The sequence below is a fragment of the Ascaphus truei genome, chromosome 2 (assembly GCF_040206685.1).
Source record: "Ascaphus truei isolate aAscTru1 chromosome 2, aAscTru1.hap1, whole genome shotgun sequence".
NCBI lineage: Eukaryota > Metazoa > Chordata > Amphibia > Anura > Ascaphidae > Ascaphus > Ascaphus truei.
The window spans coordinates 260,065,705-260,088,959 of NC_134484.1; the positions used below are offsets into that span (position 1 = coordinate 260,065,705).

At 39.9% G+C, this 23,255-nt stretch overlaps 1 long non-coding RNA gene across 1 annotated transcript; it reads right to left on the reverse strand.

The window, feature by feature from the left end:
- Positions 1–4,996: 4,996 nt before the first annotated feature.
- LOC142488658 (uncharacterized) lies at positions 4,997–8,727 on the reverse strand. Its single transcript, XR_012799564.1, has 3 exons — positions 8,562–8,727; positions 5,316–5,492; positions 4,997–5,228 (listed from the first exon to the last, which is right to left on the reverse strand). It is a non-coding gene; the product is annotated as an uncharacterized LOC142488658 (long non-coding RNA).
- Between the last annotated feature and the right edge of the window lie 14,528 nt (positions 8,728–23,255).

Consider the following 23,255-nt stretch of genomic DNA (forward strand, 5'->3'; position numbering starts at 1 on the left):
TGCTCCAGGTGAAGTGCGTCGCATTCCAGGAAAAAGCCAGGGAAAAACCGGCGATGTGTTAGACTCAGATGCGCTGCAGCAGTACAACCTCAGATGAACAACAACACATGACATATTACACCGTGTCATGATTTATTTAACAAAAATAAAGCCAAAATGGAGAAGCTATGTGTGAAAAACTAAGTACACCCTTACTGCTTCCGTAGGAATTAAGATGCTAAGTAGCATACAGGTGCTGCTAATTAAATGCCCTTGATTAATTGACCATCAGCAAGTGTGACCACCTCTATAAAAGCCGAAGTTTTAGCAGTTTGCTTGTCTGGAGCATTCAGGTGTGTGTTAACACAATGCCAAGGTGGAAAGACATCAGCAATGATCTTAGAGAAGCAATTGTTGCTCCCCATCAATGTGGGAAGGGTTATAAGGCAATTTTCAAACAATTTATAGTCCATCATTCCACAGTGAGAAAGATTATTCAAAAGTGGAAAACATTCAAGACAGTTGCCAATCTTCCCAGGAGTGGAGATCCCAGAAAATCACCCCAGGGTCACACCGTGCAATGCTCAGAGAAATTGCAAAATACCCAAGAGTTACATCTCAGACTCTACAGGCCCCAGTTAGCATGTTAAATGTTAAAGTTCATGACAGTACAATTAGAAAAAGACTGAACAAGTATGGTTTGTTTGAAAGGGTTGCCAGGAGAAAGCCCCTTCTCTCTAAAAAGAACATGGCAGCACGGCTTAGGTTTGCAAAGTTGCATCTGAACAAACCACAAGACTTCTGGAACAATGGGCCTCATGCAGTAAGCGACGAATATGTGAAATCGGCAAGCTTACCGATTAGTCATGTTATTGGCGATTTTCCCTCTCCGTATGCAGTAAGTGCCGAATACATTCAAAATCAAGACGAAAACAAATCCGCCCACTCTCACGATGATTTGCCGATCACACACAGGTGTATCGGCGTGCGTGGCGGGGTGCTGTTAGGTTGGCCAATCAAAAATCTTGCTGAATCAGGCGAAGCAAGCATGTATTGGATAGCGCGCCATATTTAAAGGCAACGTGAACTGTTAATCATTCTCTGTGTTGTTGGGAGTGAGAGAGAGAGAGACGCACAGAGCTGGGCGATTTAATATTTGCATATTGACTGAGAAACTTGTTGTGTATTGTGAGAGCTTTGTCCTTTGTTGTTTTGTTTACATCTTTGTCTTGTTTTATATGTGGAAGTGTTTCGTGTGATTGGCTGTACATTTCTTTTCTGTTTTTTGTGAGTGCTGTCAGTATGCCCGCAAAGCGTGGGAAGAGTGATGCTGGTGGGAGTGGTAGTGCTACTCGTGCGAGTACGCGTCAGAGTGAACGTACTGTTCAGCGGAGTGCTGTTGCTAGGAGTGCGAGTGCTGTTGCTGGGAGTGGGAGTGCTGTTGCTGGGAGTGGAAGTGCTGTTGCTGGGAGTGGGAGTGCTGTTGCTGGGAGTGGGAGTGCTGTTGCTTGGAGTGGGAGTGCTGTTGCTGGGAGTGGGAGTGCTGTTGCTGGGAGTGGGAGTGCTGTTGCTGGGAGTGGGAGTGCTGTTGCTTGGAGTGGGAGTGCTGTTGCTGGGAGTGGGAGTGCTGTTGCTGGGAGTGGGAGTGCTGTTGCTGGGAGTGGGAGTGCTGTTGCTGGGAGTGGGAGTGCTGTTGCTGGGAGTGGGAGTGGGAGTGCTGCTGTTGGCTCAGTTGCTGATGGGGTGTCTGGTGGTGGCGTGCTTGCTGGTGGCCAGCTTTTGGAGTCTCTTCCATTGGAAGAAGGAGAGTCCAGTCAGCACCAGCCAAGCTCTGAGCCTAAACCTGGTTGGAAGAAACGTGTGGAGAAGCCACGTAATCCTCGCTTCAATGACCAAGAAAATAGGGCTCTTGTCACTGGGATTCTGGAGCACTATGACAGTCTCTATGGACATTTAGTAGGTAAGTGTACCTTTCCATTTATTCTTCAAATACATGTGATCCTAGGTCATGTGAGTTTTGTTCATATGCAAATATGGGTACAGAATATCTTTCTATGTTAATTAGTGTGGAAACACAGCTTTTTATCATGCGTTACAAGGACAACAAAACTCAGGCGTACAATTTGCGATAACTGCATACAATATTAAAGCAACCATGCTTACATGTATAGGTTTAGTAGTGAATTCTCATGTGCTTCACATATTACACCTAAAACAGCATGTTTGCTTTCTCTTGGAACAGCTAGCAGTGTAGGAAACTGGTAGTTGTATTATTATTAATTAACGTCATATATTTTGTATGTTTTTCAAGCGCGGACAAGTTCATCAAGCAAAAAAGAAATGTGGGACACAATAGTCATTGGTGTCAATGCGTGTGGGAATCGTGTCAGGATCAAGGAGAATTGTCGCAAGAGATTTGACGATATTAGGTCAAAATTAAAAAAGAAAATACAAGACCAACGCGTGCATGCTACTGGCACTGGAGGTGGGCCGCCACCACAGCGTCTGATATTAACTCCATTGGAGGAGCTGCTTCGGGGAAAATTACTTCCCGTTGTTGTGGAGGGTTTGCCCGGTGACAGGGACATCGGAATTTATCACTCACAATTTCCACCAGGTGAGAAATATTACTGTACTAGGCGTGTCGTTGCTTACAGTTATTTTAAACATTTCCGCTGCTTTTTATAGTGTCTTCCCAATATAAGCATACCTACATCTATATATGTATATGTCTGTTTCTCTCTCTCTCTCTCTCTCTCTCTCTCTCTCTCTCTCTCTCTCTCTCTCTCTCTCTCTCTCTCTCTCTCTCTCTCTCTCTCTATATATATATATATATATATATATATATATATATATATATGTGTGTGTGTCAAATTAGACATATATGTTGTAGTCCTACTAAAAGCAGTAACTAATATACCACATTGCATTGCGTGCTCATTTGCATGTGAATTCCCACAATGCTTTGCTGCAGTGGAAGCAATTTATGGTGGGCGAAGATGGGGAACAACAGGGTAGCACACATGTGTAACACATGCTAATGAGAAACTATTACTAGCTACTGTTACAGAACATAAATATGTATAATATTAATGTGTATATTATTTATTTCACTCATACAAACACGACATTACTGGCTATTCTAATCATGCATCGAATATATTGCATGCAACGGCCTACAAACATCACTAGCACAAACAAATGTCTACTTGTTTATTAAAAGGTCCATTTTTGCTTTATGTCATATACAGACAGCATAATGAGGCACACGTAGCATATGTTATGTCATTGTGTTCATAACTTGCACACTTCAGACGACTATTTTGCTCCTCTACCATTGTGTTAAAGCAGCTGCAATGAATATGTCATCACAGCATACACGTCAACAGAGGGGGTGGGGTTCAGCACACACCCAAATTACAGGGTCATCTTACCGTCAACTTAGTTCACACCATTTTCACCTGTTTGAAGTAATTGTAAGGTCTGCCTGATTAGGGTTTTTGGGGAAGGGAATACCGTTCTTACAACCTGCCTAGCAAAACTGAAGGTAATCACACTCATTTGAAAGCTTAACTCTAGGTACTAAATCCCCCAACAAGTCATTACTTATCAAACCGTACGTCACACATTCGTTCACTCATATCTATAGTTCAACTGATATCAACAACACATTATCACACACTGCATGTGTTGTGTTGTTGAGTGACAGCCACATTCAGGTGTGCCACAGCTTCTATTAATGTACCACACATATCCTCTACCAAAAACGAAGCTTTTTGCTATATGACCACCTTCATGATAACCATTGTGAATGTTCATCTCATGATACTTATGTACATTATGATACTGATATGACTACACAACATATGATTTTTATCTACAAATGTAATCAATTTATCTTAACGCATTACTGCAGAAACATAGTATGTTGTATGTTAGGGAACTCAAAAGTTCTAAGTACACAGCCATGTACATTGTTAGTACAACTATTTATGTTCACTTTCACACACACATTTTCGCATAAGGAAATGATGCTGTTACACTGGCGACACACTTTATTCGAGCTCGGCTAGTCCCACGAATTCGGGTATACCCGGGTGTATTGAGGTTTGTGACTGTTTTCTGCCCGAGTGCATTGAGGTATTTTCTGAGGCAGGGATTAAAGCATTTTATTCCCGCTGGCTGCAATACTGCACAGTATATATATATATACTGCATTACAATTCATGAATTTATGCCATCTGGTAGACACGAGAAGCATTGCAGCCTATTAAATCCTAATCATTATCATTTAACAGATCAGCCGCCCGTCAGCCAGGCATGAACCCAGGCTGGGAAGGCAAACGCAAGGGGGCTTGTCAGAGGTGAGGAGCGGCGCATTCCAGGTATCTGTCAGGTACATACTGGGTATTTGCTCGAATAAAGTGTGTCGGTGCAGTAGTTAGTCATAAATACAGAACATACAATAACTGTATGTTCAATATTTACACATGTAAATTTACAACTTATGTTATTGTTATATAGTTGCCCCTGGAGGACATGTGTCACCTGAGGCGGAACAAGTGTCTTCACCTGGGTCATGCAGCTCAACACACCTGGAAGAGAAGTGTATGAGGTGGTGGACATATAATATGTTCACTTCTAAATGTTATGTTGTCATGTTCATTATTTGTTTTGCACATGTTCTTTAAATAGGATTACTTAGTGTCAGTGAAAATGAAGTTTTTAAACACAACATGTATTGTGTTTGTGAAGTTAAGTATCATGTAGGAGTTGAGAGTTTTGAGCAACTTTTCATTCATTCTTATTTCATACTGAGTCCAAACAGTATTCGTAAGTCAAGGTAGTTTTTAATGTGACGTTATTAAACGTATGAAAACATGTTAGGTGTTACTTATCACACAGTAGAATTACATAGTAAAACAGCAGAGATTAACATGCCATTTCATAATGTGTACATTTATTTATAGCACATGATGATGATGATAATGATGATGATGATGATGCCACCGCCATAGACACAGAAATACATTCAAGTGACCATGACGAGGTTCCCATTGAAAGAGTTACACAGCCAATTCGTCCATCAAGTAACACATACGATGCAATAGTAGCTTCAGAGGGAAAAATTGTGGAAGCTGAAAATCGTCGCCATTCTGATCTGATGACAGTGCTCCAAAGGATGATTTCACTGCAGGAACAAACGATATCACAATTGGCACATCTCCACAGAGTCTTCATTGAAGTGCCTAAACAGATGCAAAAAATAAACACTTCATTAGAAGCAATGGTTGTGCAGCAAATACAAGCTAATTACTTGAGAATGACTACTGTACCCAATTTCAACTTCAACACCTCACAGGCAGGATCTTTACATGCTGGTAATTTTTCACCACATGCATCTGATCTTCATTCCCCAGGTCCGAATGTTACCGGTCAAGTAGCAGACATTTCTGTGCAGGTTCCTGACGACATCCTACCGCTGCCATCTGTAGAAAATCAGGAGCTGACACCTACAAAGGAGGCGACAAAAACAAAACAGCACAAGCAGTTACTACTGACCAGGAAAGATGAAACGGACCAACCATGTGTTGTGCACGGTGTACCAACTTGCTCACATGTGTCACTACCCACAAGCCCTGTCGGTGAACAGTCACTGCCCAAAAGCCCTGTCGGTGAGTCACTGCCCACAAGCCCTGTCGGTGAATAGTCACTGCCCAAAAGCCCTGTAGGTGAGTCACTGCCCACAAGCCCTGTCGGTGAACAGTCACTGCCCAAAAGCCCTGTAGGTGAGTCACTGCCCAAAAGCCCTGTCGGTGAACAGTCACTGGCCAAAAGCCCTGTAGGTGAGTCACTGGCCACAAGCCCTGCCCGTGAATTGCCAGAGGCCACTCAAAGTGGCTCTGTTGTGGCTAAAGTTGTTGCAAAACGAAAAAGGAAAATCCAAGAGACAACAAGCAGGCCTGTTACTCGCTCTCAAAAGGAAAAAAATAAATAAATGTTATAATTCACTAAATATGTCTTTGGCCTTGTTTTCTTGACTTCAGATTATCTAATTAATATTGTATGTATGCTGAAGACTGTGTTGTTTCCAAACTTTCAAGTATGTTCTTGTACACGTGAAGTTTTGGAAATGTTAACAGTCCTAATTAATGAATAGTGTTATTAATATTGATGTATTAATCGTGTGTTCAGTAATGGTCCACCAGGAGCCAGTTGCTATGTTTAGAGAAGCTGCCATTGACTTACCTGCAAAACATTGTATTTGGGTGTGTTACTTGATGTAATCATTGCATGTGCATATTATTCACATGCAATTAAAAACACACATCTATTTAACTGCAAACATCTTTCTTTTCCGTGTACAGCAGGATTATGTGTAAAATATTACTTACCTTCGCCTTGCTTGGCCATTGTAATGTTGTCCTTTAATCATTTATGTGTTCTTGTTTCAAGAACATATCTGTGAATGTATACTAATATATATGTAGTATGTATGGATATATGTACACACACACACACACACACACACACACACACAGTGTGTGTGTGTGTATGTATGTATGTATATATATATATATATATATATATTTTGGACTATCTAAACTGGTATAGATGTATTTACAAAAAACATACACTTCATGCTTCCTTGTGAAAACACAGTATTTTACTAATACAGGCCTAATGTTTGTGAACTATACTAACTGTGAGCCTATAACAGTATTGGCCTAAAACAAATGTTTATTACTTAATTCACTCATGTTTATCACCATTTAAATAGGTTTCATACAAGGCCTACTTACTGCCATCAATATGTTGTGTGTACTCCTGCATTATATATATATTATTGGTTTTAACACTACAGCCCTTCTAAATTAAAAAAAAACCTTTTTTGATGGTAAATCACATTTACCAGACAGGTCAATGCAATAGGCCATAAAAGTTTAAGCCTCTATTATGTTAACCTTTAAATAAATCACACCAATATAAAAATCCCTCTTTACATATAAGCCCTTAAAAGTTGTAATATACACACACAGACATGTAAAGTTTGGTTTTACAGACATATTGTAATATATATAACTATATATATATATATATATATATATATATATATATATATATATATAACTATATATATATATATATATATATATAACTATATATATATATATATATACATATATATATACTACAATATACATATACATATACTTCAATATACATATACACATTATATATATATATATATATATATTTATGAAAGAGATATATATATATCTACATATACACACGTACTTAAACTGATGCAGACAGGGAGTTAAGCAGACTTTCAAATACACACAGAAATTTATGAGGAAAAAAACCATTTACTTTTGCAGGTGTGTGTGTATTTCATTATATGGCTGTGTAAGCACTATTTTCAGACAGTGGTCAATGTTATTTTTCCTCAACCCACAATGTTTCTTAATTAAAAGTCTACCAATGTTTTGAGAAAGTAGATAACATTTGCTACATGTTGGTCAGAAAAATGGCTATCACAAACCACAAATGTGAAACTAATTATTTCTACACATCCAATTGGTGCTTCAAACAAGGAGTACAAGTTGAAACTTTTTATGACCTTGAAAAGGAAAGACAGCAAATAGTTATCATTTGAACCGTTTCATTCTTATGAGCAAAGAACAGAGAACTGCAGACATCTTTTCTGTTAATCTGCAATGGCTGATGAATTATTAAAAAATATGCATCCGCACAGAGGCTATAAATTCATGATAGCAGAAGCGATTTTGTCCGCTTCCGGACACAAAGCCAACACCGGACAAATCTATGATTTGATTAGAGCCAAGAATCCTTATTAGCAAGAACCTGGGCATGCGCGAAATTTTAAATCATCAGTAAGATTCACTTTATCAACTAATGACTGTTTTGAACGTGTGCAGGACAAGCTACAAGACAGGTATGGTTTTTGGAAGATTGCTAAGGAAAAACATTTCATCGTGGAAGAGGGCACACATACACTACCGACACACTTTATTGAAGTGTGGTCGGTACCGCAAGCCGGGAAATCTCCCGGCTTGCTAGTGGCCGCCCCTCAGCGTGCCGCACGTCATAGACGCGCGGTCACGCGTCATCGGGAGCGTGCGCCCCCTGCACGCGTGTCCAGGGGCTCCCCGAGGGAGCCCTGGTGTCCCGCGATCGCGGGACAGCGGCAGGGGGTTCCGGGGGACCCGGCGGACCCGGCAGCGGTAGGGAGAGCGCCCCGATCGGAGGGCGCTCTTCCGCTGCTTCGGCGTGCGCCCGTCACACTCGGGCGCGCGCCAGGCTACTGCTGCGGCACAGAACGGGCAAATGCTCGAATAAACTGTGCCGCAGCAGTATTGTGCTAAATGGCATATTTATTCCTAATGCCAATAGCAATGGATCCGCTACTACTGTTCCGTGTGAATCGATACCTGCTGCAATATCTGCACCCTCCATTCCTGAAACCCACATTGTACAAGAACATAACTACTATGATTATGTACCAAGCCTTTCAGCTGAAAATGCATTGGAATGGGTACCCGAAGAAATGAACCTACCTCCGGACCAATTGTTTGAAGAAAGCTGTGGCGATTCCTATGAGCGCTTCATGGAGGAGATGTGTGTCATACAGGATTCAGCGTTTGGGTCAAGCGTGGATGCAAATGCCTTGGTTTTCTGGAGCGACCAGTTGCAGGCAGACGAAGTGTTAATTCTACAAGAATGGTAAATATAACAATCGTTATGCGCTGACTCAGCGTTTAAATTTTTTTTTTTTTTGTAACCACCATTTTCACTTTAAATGCGTGGATACAGCGTAACATTGCAGACTGCATAACATGTAGCGATCACAAACAAATTGTTTCCTATTACAATATAGTAGAACCTGAAAGAGTAGTACACATTGCTGACGGAATAAATATACGTACTTTCCTATCCCTTTAAACATATTAGCAACATGTTACCATAACTCTAACACATACCTGTTTTGTTATCATGCAACATCTACAAAATAAAAAACCGGGTCCACCACGTATGACGTGGGACCCTTGTCATGGGCCAAGGCGTCCTTAAAAAGGATTACGGATGTAAGTACCGCCCCCAAGCGACGTGCGCGCGTCAAAGCCTATTGGCTGTGTTGTTTTGTTATAGTTACGGTAACTGCACTGTGTCATGCGTGCGGCTCAGTGTTTGTGGGCGTATACTGGGCGTTAGCCGAATGTTAATTGAGTGGGAGGAGTGTTTGCGTGCGCTTCACGCTGGCTTAACATGACATCACACGTATTGCATTTGCGCATTGTGTTATCGGCCGTGCTTTCTGTCCACACACGTCTGTTTAAAAAGAATACAGATGTACTCGTTTAGAACGAATGTAGTTTCGCCTTCATTGTATTTGAAAAAAATATTTTATGGTTAATGGTATTTTCAACATGTATTGAACGCACAACGTACGCATTGTTTTGCGCATGCGCTAACAGTTAGTCGACCCAAGCGTGAAGTGCGTGCGCACACTAAGATGTGCGCGCACATTTTTCAGTATACAGGCAACGTTAACTTCATATACATAGTTATGCCTGCTACTAATTTAATGAACGATTACATAATGATGTACACTTGTACTTCTAACATATAAGTGACTGACGTGTGTATCTACACAATCATATAGAGCTGTGTAACGCATTGTCACGGATACATATATAGTAAGGTGCCATCTTTGACCATCATGTGTTTGCTGTATTTCAGAGATGTCGGGGAACATACAATCGGATCAATGTATGATATCAGAAGAGTCTACCTTTATATGAGATGATTGTGAGGAGGAGCCACCGACTACTATACTACATATGGAACTAATTTTATATTGCTTGCAGCGCTTATTAACAAACAATTAAAAATGTGATACCCTTATGCCTATATTGCATAAGCACTTAATTAACATAAGGATGTTGCAAAAGAGTGCCTCATAAATTTTTCTTGAGTGTTCTTTAATTACTACTAACATTTTATGGCATGGTGTGTTTTATATATAACAACCATTCCCACTCTGCTAAAACATTTGTGTATTCTATTGTGTAATGGAATGTATGACTGTCGAAACTATGTAACAATAATAATAATAATAATATGAGCATGTTCATGTATAGCGCTGCTAGTTGTACGCAGCGCTTTACAGACACATTTTTCAGCCTCAGGTCCCTGGCCCGTGGAGCTTACAATTTATTTTTTGCCGCCTGAGGCACAGGGAGATAAAGTGACTTGCCCAAGGTCACAAGGAGCCGACACCGGGAATTGAACCAGACTCCCCTGCTTCAAACTCTCAGTGCCAGTGTGTGTCTTTACTCACTGAGCCACTCCTTCTCCCAATGTAAAGGACACTTACAACCAACTAGCCATTTCTTGTTAAAAATCTCTTGTTACATGGGTATGTTGATAAAATGGTTTGGGACTGTAGCAAATAATGTTATTGCCTAGATGTTGTGGTCCCCTACAATGCATGATGTTCTGAATATTACATCAACATCATGTAATGAAGTACGTTTCTGTGTATATTTCATTTACCTAACTAACTATAGTTTACTGTGTTTATTAAACGTTCTAAAAATAAATAGTACAGTCAATATGATGATATAAGCTAACATAATAAACCTGCTGTTATCATTTGTTGATGTTATACATGGATCCTACACAAATTGATACAGACACAAACAGTTGTCTTAAAAAGTGTGCCTATGCTAATGTGCACGTGATTGACGTTTATATTTTGAGAATACTTGATAATTATCATCATGATAATGATGAAGTGACGTGAATGACATTCCAAATATATTACCAACATTGTCATAGTGGGAAATTAGAAATGCAAAATTACAGTAACATTTGCGACAAAATTGTGGTTTTGTTTACACTTTGACACTTGTTACATGTAGGTCACATCCACACACGTGTGACTTATACTGCTGCAGCCAAGTTTATTCGAGCATTTGCCCGTTCTTGGCCGCAGCAGTATCCTGGCGCGCGCCGGAGGGTGACGGGCGCGCGCCGAAGCAGCGGAAGAGCGCCCTCCGATCGGGGCGCTCGCCCTACCGCTGCCGGGTCCGCCGGGTCCCCCGGAACCCCCTGGGGAGCCCTGGACGCGCGTGCAGGGGGCGCAGGCTCCCGATGACGCGTGACCGTGTGTCGGTGACGCGCGGCACGCTGAGGGGCGGCCACTAGCAAGCCGGGAAATCTCCCGGCTTGCGGATCTGGCCGATGAGCAATAAAGTGTGTCGGTAGTGTACATACACATGTCACAAATTTTAATTAATGTTGACTATTAATTTCTAGCATTAATAATCACCTACATTGCTAAATATAAGATGTACTACGCATTGTTGTGATTACAGGCATTCATGCATGGAGTGTTATGATCAGTCAATTGCATCCGTGATGAATGAGCTCCCGTAAGTAAACAAATAAGTACAGTTATCCCCTTTTCTCCAAACACCTCTATATTACATTAATGGAATTTATAAGGGAACATACATAAAATGTGATGAAATGGGAGTAATCATTTTCTAATACAATGCACATGAAACCTCAATAGTAGCTAAATGCATGTACATGATACAGAAAGTACATGTATGTAACATTTTTCTTTAAACCAATATGTTGGGTTTTTACTTCAAATAATTATAGGAAGATTGAGGTAGGCACATCTTATGACAGATGTCAGCAAATATACATACCATGATCAGTCATACTGGAGATATACCTATAATGCAATGGAACAATATATAAATTGCAAACATTGACATGCCATCTTCAATACCGTAAGCAACACAGCAAAGTGTGTATTTGGTGTTAAATGTGCAACACCATGTATATTTCATGACATTCAAAATGTAAAGCAGCCTGGTGTACACATCATATGGATGTACATGTTATACTGCAACAATAACATTGTATGTAAGCATACTAGAAGAATGAATGACTATGGCCATACTATGTGTATTGTGTTTGCATAAGGAACAACACAATGCTAAAATATTACTGCTTTGTTACCCCAGTTATATTCACATACACACAACTAATGTACAATGGAAGAGGGATTATATAACCTGTGCAACAATAACATACCGGTGCCACATCCCTTTGTGCACACAGCAGAGAAAAGAAAGGTGTGCAACCCATATTCATCTGTGTCCTAACTGAAGGTTATATAAAAAAAACATTATTGTTAATATAACATAATTTAACTATAAAAGTAGTACTAGGAACATATATGTTTTTACTTACAAGAAAAAAATGAATTGATGAGATTCTGGCGTGTCTGGCCATCACTGGCTGTTTGTTCATTTTCAGCAGCTACATGGGTGGGATGCTCGTCTACCAAAGGCTCAGCTAGGTCTGATTGTACATTGTGCCTGAGTGCAACATTGTGCAAAATGCAACAGGCAAGGATAATATCAGACACTTTTTGAGGCTTGTATAGAAGAGCCCCACCAGTTCTGTCCAGACACCTAAATCTGGTCTTGAGTAGGCCAAATGTCCTCTCTATAACAGATCTTGTAGATATATGGGCTGCATTGTACCTCTCCTCTGCTTCAGTTTGAGGGTTTAGCACCGGAGTCAAGAGCCACGGCCTAATTCCGTATCCTGAGTCACCTATAATGAATGGAGCACACATAAGCTTACATTAGTGATCAAATTCTACAATGCCAACATTCCTAAAGAAAAATGTGTTTTGTGTTAGAACATCTTAATCTGTACTCACCCAGCAGCCAACCATGTTCAAAATGTCCCTCTTCGAACGCATGGAAGACTGAAGAGTTCCTCAGGATAGAGGAATCGTGACTGGAACCAGGGAATTTGGGTACCACATGCATTATCCTCATCGTGGCATCACATACCACCTGTACATTGAGTGAATGGTAGTGCTTACGATTGCAGTACACATGCTCAGTCTGACTAGGTGCAATCAAAGCAACATGTGTGCAATCGATTGCACCCAGCACACATGGTATCCCTGCTATATTATAAAAGCCATTCCTGACTTCCAGCCACTCTGTCGCCTCTGTAGGAAAATGAATATAATTCCTAGCACGTCTATTGAGTGCATAGAGAAACTGGGTAAAGGCCCGCGAGAATGTAGATTGCGAGACCCCGCCCACTATGCCCACAGTTGTCTGGAATGACGCGGAAGCAAGATAATGTAATGAGCACAGCATTTTAACAAGCCCAGGGACTGCACGACCTCTGGCTGTCAAAAAATCTAAATCTCCCCTTATCTCCTCATAAAGAGATAAGATTGCTGCTGAACTCAAATGCTAGCGACTTACTATCTCCTCCTCACTCATCCCATCTAACAGGGTTCTCTCCCTGTACACACGCGGATGAGGCACAACTTGTCTCCTCTGTCTTCTCCTCTGATCTCCTGTCCCTCTACCTCTCCCTCGGCCTGTCCCTCTCCCTGTCCCTGTCGTATCCGCGTGCCTGTCCCTGTCACTGTCCCTCGGTCTGTCCCTCCCTTGCCCTATATCATTCTCTTGATCAGCAAGCATGTCATGAAAAAGAATGTTCCTCCGTCTCCTAAACAATCGCAACATTTTGAAATGAGTAGCTGTGAATGAGCAGGTAATGGGCGTCCTTTAAATAGGTATGTGATGATGTCAGGTGACATAGTAAAATGCAAGGTGTTACATTAACATAATAAAGTACTTCTGTGCCAAGCTGTGTGCAGTTGATCTTAGAAGTATTTGTTGTGTGTATTCTGCAGGGAATGATGATATTTGACAATGATGTCACGTGAAGCTTTGTACAAACATTGCTTGAAAATAAATAGTTTAATGTGCAATGCATGTAACACTTCTGAACGCAACAGTCAGTCATGTAATTAGACAAAAAGGCTGAGATTGACGTGGGAAAAGTTTGCTGTAACATGTGTAATTAGCCATGTTATTGTCACATGTTGACAACAATGAATTGTCGTGTGCATATGCATGCATTTCTGTAATGAGGATAGTTGCTATAGAATGAGTTTGCAAGGTGTCACAATGATTACACTGGCGACACACTTTATTCGAGCTTGGCTAGTCCCACGAATTCGGGTATACCCGGGTGTATTGAGGTTTGTGACTGTTTTCTGCCCGAGTGCATTGAGTTATTTTCCAAGCAGGGATTGAAGCATTTTATTCCCGCTGGCTGCAATACTGCACAGTATATATATATATATACTGCATTACAATTCATGAATTTATGCCATCTGGTAGACACGCGAAGCATTGCAGCCTATTAAATCCTAATCATTATCATTTAACAGATCAGCCGCCCATCAGCCAGGCATGAACCCAGGCTGGGAAGGCAAATGCAACGGGGCTTGTCAGAGGTGAGGAGTGGCGCATTCCAGGTATCTGCCAGGTACATACCGGGTATTTGCTCGAATAAAGTGTGTCGGTGCAGTAATTACTGTACATGTGTGTAGAAGTTAGGTTGAAGTGCTTGTAATGCAACGTTTACAATGTAAACATGCAATGTGATTGAGTGTCCAATAAGTGACGTCATGAAAATAGGGAGGACCCAAACTAGATGTAAACATGAGAAGAAAGATGTACATGAACGTTTAAAGATGCGTCACACATTACAAGCATTGTGTAATGTAAATGAACATGAATAAACGGTGTATGTGTGACATGTGTGACATGTGTAACATCATGTAAATAATTGTCGCTCAGTTCAGTAAAATGTGTGATATGATGTGAGGTTCTCCTTTAAGAGTTGAGTATAGGATTTTCCCTTGACACATCATCACATGATGAGTAATGTGACACGCAAACGATGAAAACATGTAAAAGTACAATGTTATGCAAATAATACACGTCAGCTGTGACACAATGCAGGGAATGCCCCCCACACTGTAATGCAAATCACGTTTGTATTGTGAGCAATGAAACGTAAACAGTACTATACTGTAATACGTCCCCGCTCCATTGACTCCATTGATGTACAGAAGAGTTTTTTTTTCTAAGTGCCGTTCCGGCATCCTTAGCGATCGTTCTCCCCTCCAACCTGACAACTTTAGTTGGCGGGAGAAATTGGCCATAACATCTCAATTTCGTAGTGCCGATCAGCCCCGATAAGCTGATTTTGGTACTTGAATCCAGCCGATTTAAAAAAGTGGCGATCAGTGGCGAAAACAGGCTTATCGGCAGCCGACTGGCCATAACAAAATTATCGGCTACGAAAACTGCCGAAATCAAGCACTTATCGGCGCTTACTGAATCTCAAACCCAATTTTGGCTATAAAATGCCGAAAAAATCCTTATCAACTCTTACTGCATGAGGCCCAATGTCTGTTAGGACCAGTAGGTCAGGCCAGAATCTGCACTTGTGTTAAGCATCCATGTTGTCTGTTCATAACTAGTTAAGATTCTGTAGTCAGCCTTTTGCTGAAATATAATTCCTAATGCACTCAGTTTCTGCCAAATTACATTTCCTTTCTTCCTGCTCAGGATATTGTTAAGATACTTTTTGTATTGTCAGTTTCCTGCTCTTTTAGTTAAAATACAAAAGACTGGTTCTCTGAAAGAGGCAAAATAAGTCAAACTTAGTTGCTAGAGATTCATGGTCTCTTTTGATAACAGACAATGAATAAGCTATGTATTCAGACATTGCTTGTATTGGGAGAAACACGTCCCAAAATCATGCCACTAATATGTCCTGCCCCTAAATCACGCCTCTAATCAAAGCTACGCCCAAGACACGCCTATGTTACACCTATGTTACGCCTATGTTACGCCTCTAACCAATATCTTCTTTTTCTGATATAAAAGTCATTACCCTATGTGTAATAAATTGAGACAAAGGATTTGAAACCTGGCTTGCGTTACGTTTCATTTCTTTCGTTTACCGGGCCTGTAAGTTCAACAAAAATTGGAGATAACAAGTGGCAGTGTGTGAAAGCTTCCTGGGGAGTCTGCTGCAAAATGGAGCAGAATGTGTATCCAGTCACAAGGCCTTCAGATTTCTTGGCAGAGGAAAGGTTCCTCTCAGTTCTGAAGCCTAGCCAAGGAAGAGTTTTTTCCTTCAGTTTTGGTGTCTAGAAGTGGGATTGGGTCTCACTGGGATAGGTACGAGATATACATTTTATCCGTATTATTTTTCAGTGTCACCCGATCCAATATGAGACCCTTGGCTTCCAGAAGTGGGGATTTCCACAGGTGGTAAGTACATATGAGATTTTTTTTCTGTCTCACCACCTCTGGGGATTCAAACCCTAAATTAGTAGATTTTTTTTATTTCTGTCTTACCCCTTTTTGGGAATTCATTCCCTAATGAAGTGTAATTCACTAAGGCGGCAAGTGAGTATATGTGATTTTTACATTGTTTCACTCCCCCTCTGGGAATTCAGTACCTAAATTATGCTGGTTAAAATCCAGATAATTTCTGAATTGTGACTGTGGATTGGGTTAGAGTCCCTTGAGAAATTTTTTGGTTAAAGTCCAGTAAATGTTGTGCACGACTGGACTGTTATCTCTGATCTAGGTGAACGACCATTGAATATTGTGTAAAGTATAAGAATTGTATTATTATTTGTCTGCAATTATTTGTCATAATTAAGCTGTTTTTCTATAAGCTACTAATGGTTTATGCTGGTCCCAGAAATCAATCAGGAAGAATAGCTCAGAATAATGGTGTCTGTTTTAATTGTGGTGGTTTTGGTCATTGGCAGAGAGTGTGCCACTATCAGAGTCAGAAGCAGGAAAGTGTTGCTTCGCCCGTGGGGGCTCAGAGTGCAAGTCTCTGTAAAAAAAAAAAAAAAACACGCTACCATATGTAAAAGAGTTTGTTTGTAACCCTGATTAATTTTTTCCTGAATGATTTCTTGTGTGAAAGATACTGTGGGTCATGCTGATTATCATATGTGTGTAGGTCGCCATCCATGCATTTGCAGATAATTACAAAAAAAATATGAATTTTAGTTGCTCATGATGAAATCTAAATTTTTAAAAGGTTTTAAAAAGGTGTACACCGAATATAGGAGAGAAATACCTCACAACAAAAAGGGAGTATATTCAGCTCTGTCCCTGGTTAAAGTTTGAAAGGTTTATTCGTCCTGGCCAGGCGGATACTTTTTAAACCGGACACATTTCTTTTCGTTTGCAGTATTTCTATCTTAATGAAAAGAGGGGTACAGCCTCTCCCTTACAGTTTAAATAATGTGAAGCATTCACATTAAAATTAACTAGCTATGTGCTTAAGCAGCTTATTTATGAGAACAAGGTAATGTAGAACTGTTTTCTCATCTGTTTATTTCTGTGAAGCTGGCTGTGTATGAGAGACGTTTTTGTGTTGTGTGTCCTGTAATGTGTGTAACCAGTAAGATAACACATTTCAATTTTATATCTACAGGATTAAGATATGTTTGGGAATGTTTTTGTTTAAAAATGCTGGTAAAAGCTCACAAGCACTGTTTAATTAATATATTGTATTATATATGTAAATAACGCCATTAATGTGCATAGCGCTTCAAAGGAGGGTGTCCGTGGTGGCAAATGCTGCAGAGAGGTTTAGTAATATGAACAGAGTGTAATGATATCTGTCTTTAGCAGCATGGAGGTCATCAGTTATTTTAGTGAGAATTGTCTCCGTTAAATAAGCAGTATAGAAGACATATAAGACAGGTAGGGTCAAGCTTGCTGTTTTTTTAATCATGGTATAACTGTTGCATGTTTGAAGATATTTTGTTTAGTTTAAGAGAGGGCAGAGTTGAAACGGGATAGCATAAATTTGTATTGATGGAAGTTTGCAGGAATATGAGATTTCTTTCAGAAGGCATTCAGGGGAATGAGTGGAAGAATATTGCATGCTCTTGTTGACATAGACTTGGTGTTTATAAGTAATTTGAAATATTCCCGTTATTTAATTTTTGAAAGCCCATACAAAATGCCGTTTTAGGAGAGCGTGGAAAGCTTCATATTTAACATTAAACTAATGTTACAATCCCCTGCGCGAGGATTAATGCAGCAGTTAATATGAATTAAACAGCAAAAACCCGTTATCTGCTATCCGTACTTTGAGGTTTCTGGTAAAATGCCTGGAACAACTGGCTGTTTGCCCAGAAAGAAAAAAAGCGCTTTGAAATGTTTTTTTTATTTTTATTCAGTGTCTTTAAAAGTTAATGCTGGCCGTGTGCTCAGCACTTTGCAAAGAGTTCAAAATTATTTGTCTATTTTAAAATGAAATCTTTTGTTCAGGATTTCAGGATTTCAGGATTTTTCTTATATTTACAGGTGCCCTATTGTTAATGCCACAGTTGTTAAAAGACCTACTGCAGGCTTATTCTTTTAACACAAGCAGTAAATATTTTTATAGTCACTACACATACAAATCTATTTACCAGTTTAATTTTGCTATATATCAAGCAATCTGTTTTCATAACTATTTTTGTATTTTTGTTCACATAATTATATAGATAATATATGAACAAAAGAGGGGAGATACATAGGTTATTGACGGACTCTCTGAGATCCATATAGAGGTTCCAGAACTTGATATGTTGTAAATAATACACAGTGCACAGCAGGTTCAGAATTTATTTGAAGCAATGTTAACTCCAAGGGCTCTTGCAGTAATAAAGGTTGCTGCCATACTAACAGGGCTTACAGGCCTCTGATAAAAAAAATAATACCTTTGCAGATGTCACAGCAAAGCAGGTAGCAAGCCTTCCCTATGTTGAGGGATATATCATATCTGCCAAATTTATAATTTTGTAACCATTTATTCGTTTTTGGGTATGTCCTTGACATAGAGTTAAAGGACAGGGGATATATAATTGCAAGTGCAGTTGCATAAGTGAACAGGGTATACATTATATACAGGGCATTTCACATTTTTTTTTTAGCAGAATTGTTACAGTGGAGTGTTTGAGGTGAAAGCCAGGAGTGACTGTGGGTGTGGGACAATAGCCATGAGTGCAGGCTGTTGGGATGCTTGATTTGTGGGGCGAGTTTTAAGGTTAGTTAGTATTAAATGACTAAAAGGTTGACACCATTTGCATCAGAGTAAATGGCAGATGGCAGTTAGGTATGAATGAGAGCAAGTCTGTATTGAGAGAAGAGAGATTGATCTGTAGTTCGAGACAGTGTTTTTGTCCTCATTTTTGAAGATTGGGACAACTCTGGCAGTTTTCCAGGTCTTAGGGATATGGCCTGCAGACAGGATAGAGTTGATTATGGAAGCAATTGGTTTGGCATAGGCTGAGGTACCAAGTTTTAGGAACTTGGATTGTAGCAAAGTCAAGTCCACATTGGTTGCTTAGTTTAAAATTTGAGTAGCGTTAATAGGGGATATCTCTGTTTATATGTGGATGCTAATAATAGTAGTAACCATATTAATACAAGAATTTATTTCTAGGTATAAATTCTCTCCCTATGAGACACTTATGGGATGAGTTATGACCATCAGTAGTTCAAAGTAACGAATTAAGGACCATGTTATTGGTAATAAAACATTGAATAAGTATTGCATGCAACTAATATATATTTTTGAGTCTTTCTAGGCACAGGTTAAAGCTGAAAGTGCACCTACGCAAGACGGGTTAATGGTCAAGCATTTTCTACTCAAGCACGCTCTTCATCCCAGATGAAAAGGCCATTTAAATAATACTCATCACCAGCATTGCAGTAGAAAAAAATTCTTATCATCATGGATACACATCACGCATGTCAAAATAGTGCCAGCCTAGGCACAAACAGCTAATAAAGACAAAGACATAGTGCCTGCAAATTAGTGTTTTGATGGACACAATACTCTCTGACCACTAATCATCAAGGGAGAAATGTCATAGGCAAAAAAGTCCAGGCCTCAACACACAAACTTTTTATTTTGACAGGTTTTTATTATGTTTCAGTTACAATGTATGCTCCATTATGTTTGTGTAAGTGGCATCCCATAAGGATGACAAAATAGTATAAGGTATTATTTGTTTAACTCTGTTTATTTTGTTTGAATTTATAGGTTAATAGAATCTCCCTGCAGAATGATATCCCGGTGGGAGAATGCTTTATCAGTCAAACACACGGTTATGTTAATTGTTTACAGGTAGAGTTAGAAACAAAAGAGAGACACCCAATACACAAGTGCTAAAAAGTAGTCTATGGGAAGAATAAGTTTCTGGGAATTTATTCCCAAATGTAGGAGTTGGGTTACTGTATGACAGGCTTACAGGGATATCCTCAATCATATAACCACAGACATTTACTCACTTAACCAAGAATAGGTTTAGTTTAAATTAATGGCTCTGCAGAATAGAATAGCTCTAGACAATATTTTAGCCTCAAAGGGAGGGGCATGTATGCGCCCTAGTTAAAGCGCAATGTTGTGTATTTATCCAGGATTCATGGACCATGGGGACTTGGTGGTTGGATTGATTTGCTTTGAGCGAAGCTAGCGAATGTTTTTGTATGTGTGTGTTTGTCCTACTCATTGCTCTCTATGTGTTAAGTACAGAAAAACTCTGATCCAGAAGTGCGTTGCAACCCCCACCGACGCTATGCCTCTTTGCGGTGATGATGTCGCCAGTCTCCCAGAAGAAGAGACCGAAGAAGAAATCAACTGGGCTGATATAATGGCCGGAAAATAAAGGAATGAAGTTATGCACAACTTGGACATCTTGGTCCAGCAGTACTATGAAATGGTTAACTGTTCTGTTCTTTAAATAGACTGTCTCTTAAGGATATGGGGGGACTGAGAAGAGTGGAAATGAGGAAGGTGGGAGGTCACCAAGGGCCATGAGTCAACAACAAGGAAAGGATCACAAATCAGCCTTTTTGACCATAGCAGCCATCTTGGTCCATTTTGCCATTCTGAGTAAATGCAGTATGAAAGATGCGTGCAAGAAGAATGTTTGTGCAGTCGCTCTTAGCAGAAATTAGCCCCCACCAATTCTTACAAATAGATGACCCTTAAATTATGTGACATATTGAGATGTAAGCCATTTTCTAATCTATAGAAATATTTAATGTTATATATATATATATGTCTCTATTGGTCACTACAAGGCCATAGTCATAGAGAAGAGTACCAAGTAAGGGTATTTGTTCTTTTAGAGAACAAAAAGTAGGGAATTGTTAGGACCAGTACCAGAATCTGCACTTGTGTTAAGCATCCATGTTGTCTGTTCATAACTAGTTAAGATTCTGTAGTCAGCCTTTTGCTGAAATATAATTCCTAATGCACTCAGTTTCTGCCAAATTACATTTCCTTTCTCCCTGCTCAGGATATTGTTAAGATACTTTTTGTATTGTCAGTTTCCTGCTCTTTTAGTTAAAATACAAAAAAATTGGTTCTCTGAAAGAGGCAAAATAAGTAAAACTTAGTTGCTAGAGATTCAAGGTCTCTTTTGATAACAGACAATGAATAAGCTATGTATTCAGACATTGCTTGTATTGGGAGAAGCACATCCCAAAATCATGCCACTAATATGTCCTGCCCCTAAATCACGCCTCTAAACAAAGCTACGCCCAAGACACGCCTATGTTACGCCTATGTTATGCCTATGTTACGCCTATGTTACGCCTCTAACCAATATCTTCTTTTTCTGGTATACAAGTCTTTACCCTATGAGTAATAAATTGAGACAAAGGATTTGAAACCTGGCTTGTGTTATATTTCATTTCTTTCATTTACCGGGCCTGTCAGTTCAACAAAAATCGGAGATAACAAGTGGCAGTGTGTGAAAACTTCCTGGGGAGTCTGCTGCAATATGGTGCAGAATATGTATCCAGTCACAAGGCCTTCAGCTTTCATGGCAGAGGAAAGGTTCCTCTCAGTTCTAGAGCCTAGCCAAGGAAGAGGTTTTCCTTCAATGTCCTATGGACAGACGAGCCCAAATTGGAGATGTTTGGCTATAATGCACAGTGCCACGTTTGGCTAAAACCAAACACAGCATATCAGCACAAACAGATCATATCAACTGTCAAGCACTGTGGTGGAGGGGTGATGATTGAAGCTTGTTTTTGCAGCCACAGGACCTTGGAACCTTGCAGTCATTGAGTCGACCATGAACTCCTCTGTTTACCAAAGTATTCTAGAGTCAAATGTGAGGCCATTTGTCCGACAGCTAAAGCGTGGCTGAAATTGGGTCATGCAACAGGACAATGATCCCCAGCACACCAGCAAATCTACAACATAATGGCTGAAAAAGAAAAGAATCAAGTTGTTGCAATGGACCAGTCAAAGTTCAGACCTTAACCAGATTGAAATGCTGTGGCTGGACCTTAAGAGAGCTGTGCATAAGCAAATGCCCACAACCCTCAATGAACCGAAGCAACATTGTAAAGAAGAGTGGGCCAAAATTCCTCCACAACGATGTGAAAGACTGATAGTCATACAGAAAACGATTACTTCAAGTTATTGCTGCTAAAGGTTGATCTACAAGCTATTGAATTATAAAGTGTACTTAGTTTTTCACACATGGCTTCTCCATTTTGGCTTTATTTTTGTTAAATAAATTATGACACGTAGTAAAATGTCATGTGTTGTTGTTCATGTGTTGTTGTTCATCTGTGGTTGTATTTACCTAATTTTAAGACCTGCTAAGGAACAGATGATTGTTATTATGTCCTGATATGTAAAACCATGGAATTCAACGAGGGTGTACTTTCTTTTTCAAATGACTGTATATACCATGTGTTTGTGTGTGTGTGTCTGTGTGTGTGTGTGTGTGTGTGTGTGTGTGTGTGTGTGTGTGTGTGTGTGTGTGTGTGTGTGTGTATACAGTGGGTTGAAAATGTTTTTTAACTTCTTAGGATTTTTACATATTTCAAACCTAAAATGGTATTAGAGCTTAATCTAAGTCCTAATAATAGATAAAGATAACCTGATAAAACAAATGACATAAAAAGATGATACTGTTACATTTTTTTATCCACAAATGATTAAACATTCAGTATCCATACTGTAGTGACCACGGTTATTCTAACATAAACCAGTGTCAATCGCCAAAAAGACCCAGGTACACCCAGGTACATTCTGGATACATGCTTTAAACTTGCCTTAAACTAGACCCAGCATTTCTGCATTGATTAATGGCCCATCAGATTAACAGTGGGTGTCCCTGGCAGTCCCATTCAAACTGAATGGGACTGCCAGGGATCCCTGCTGTGTTAATCCTATGGGTCATTAGTCAATGCATAAATGCCTTAAACTCGCCTTAAACTAGCCAGGTTACGGCAGAGGCGCATGCGCGACGGGTACAGGAATGGCGGCTTTGAAAA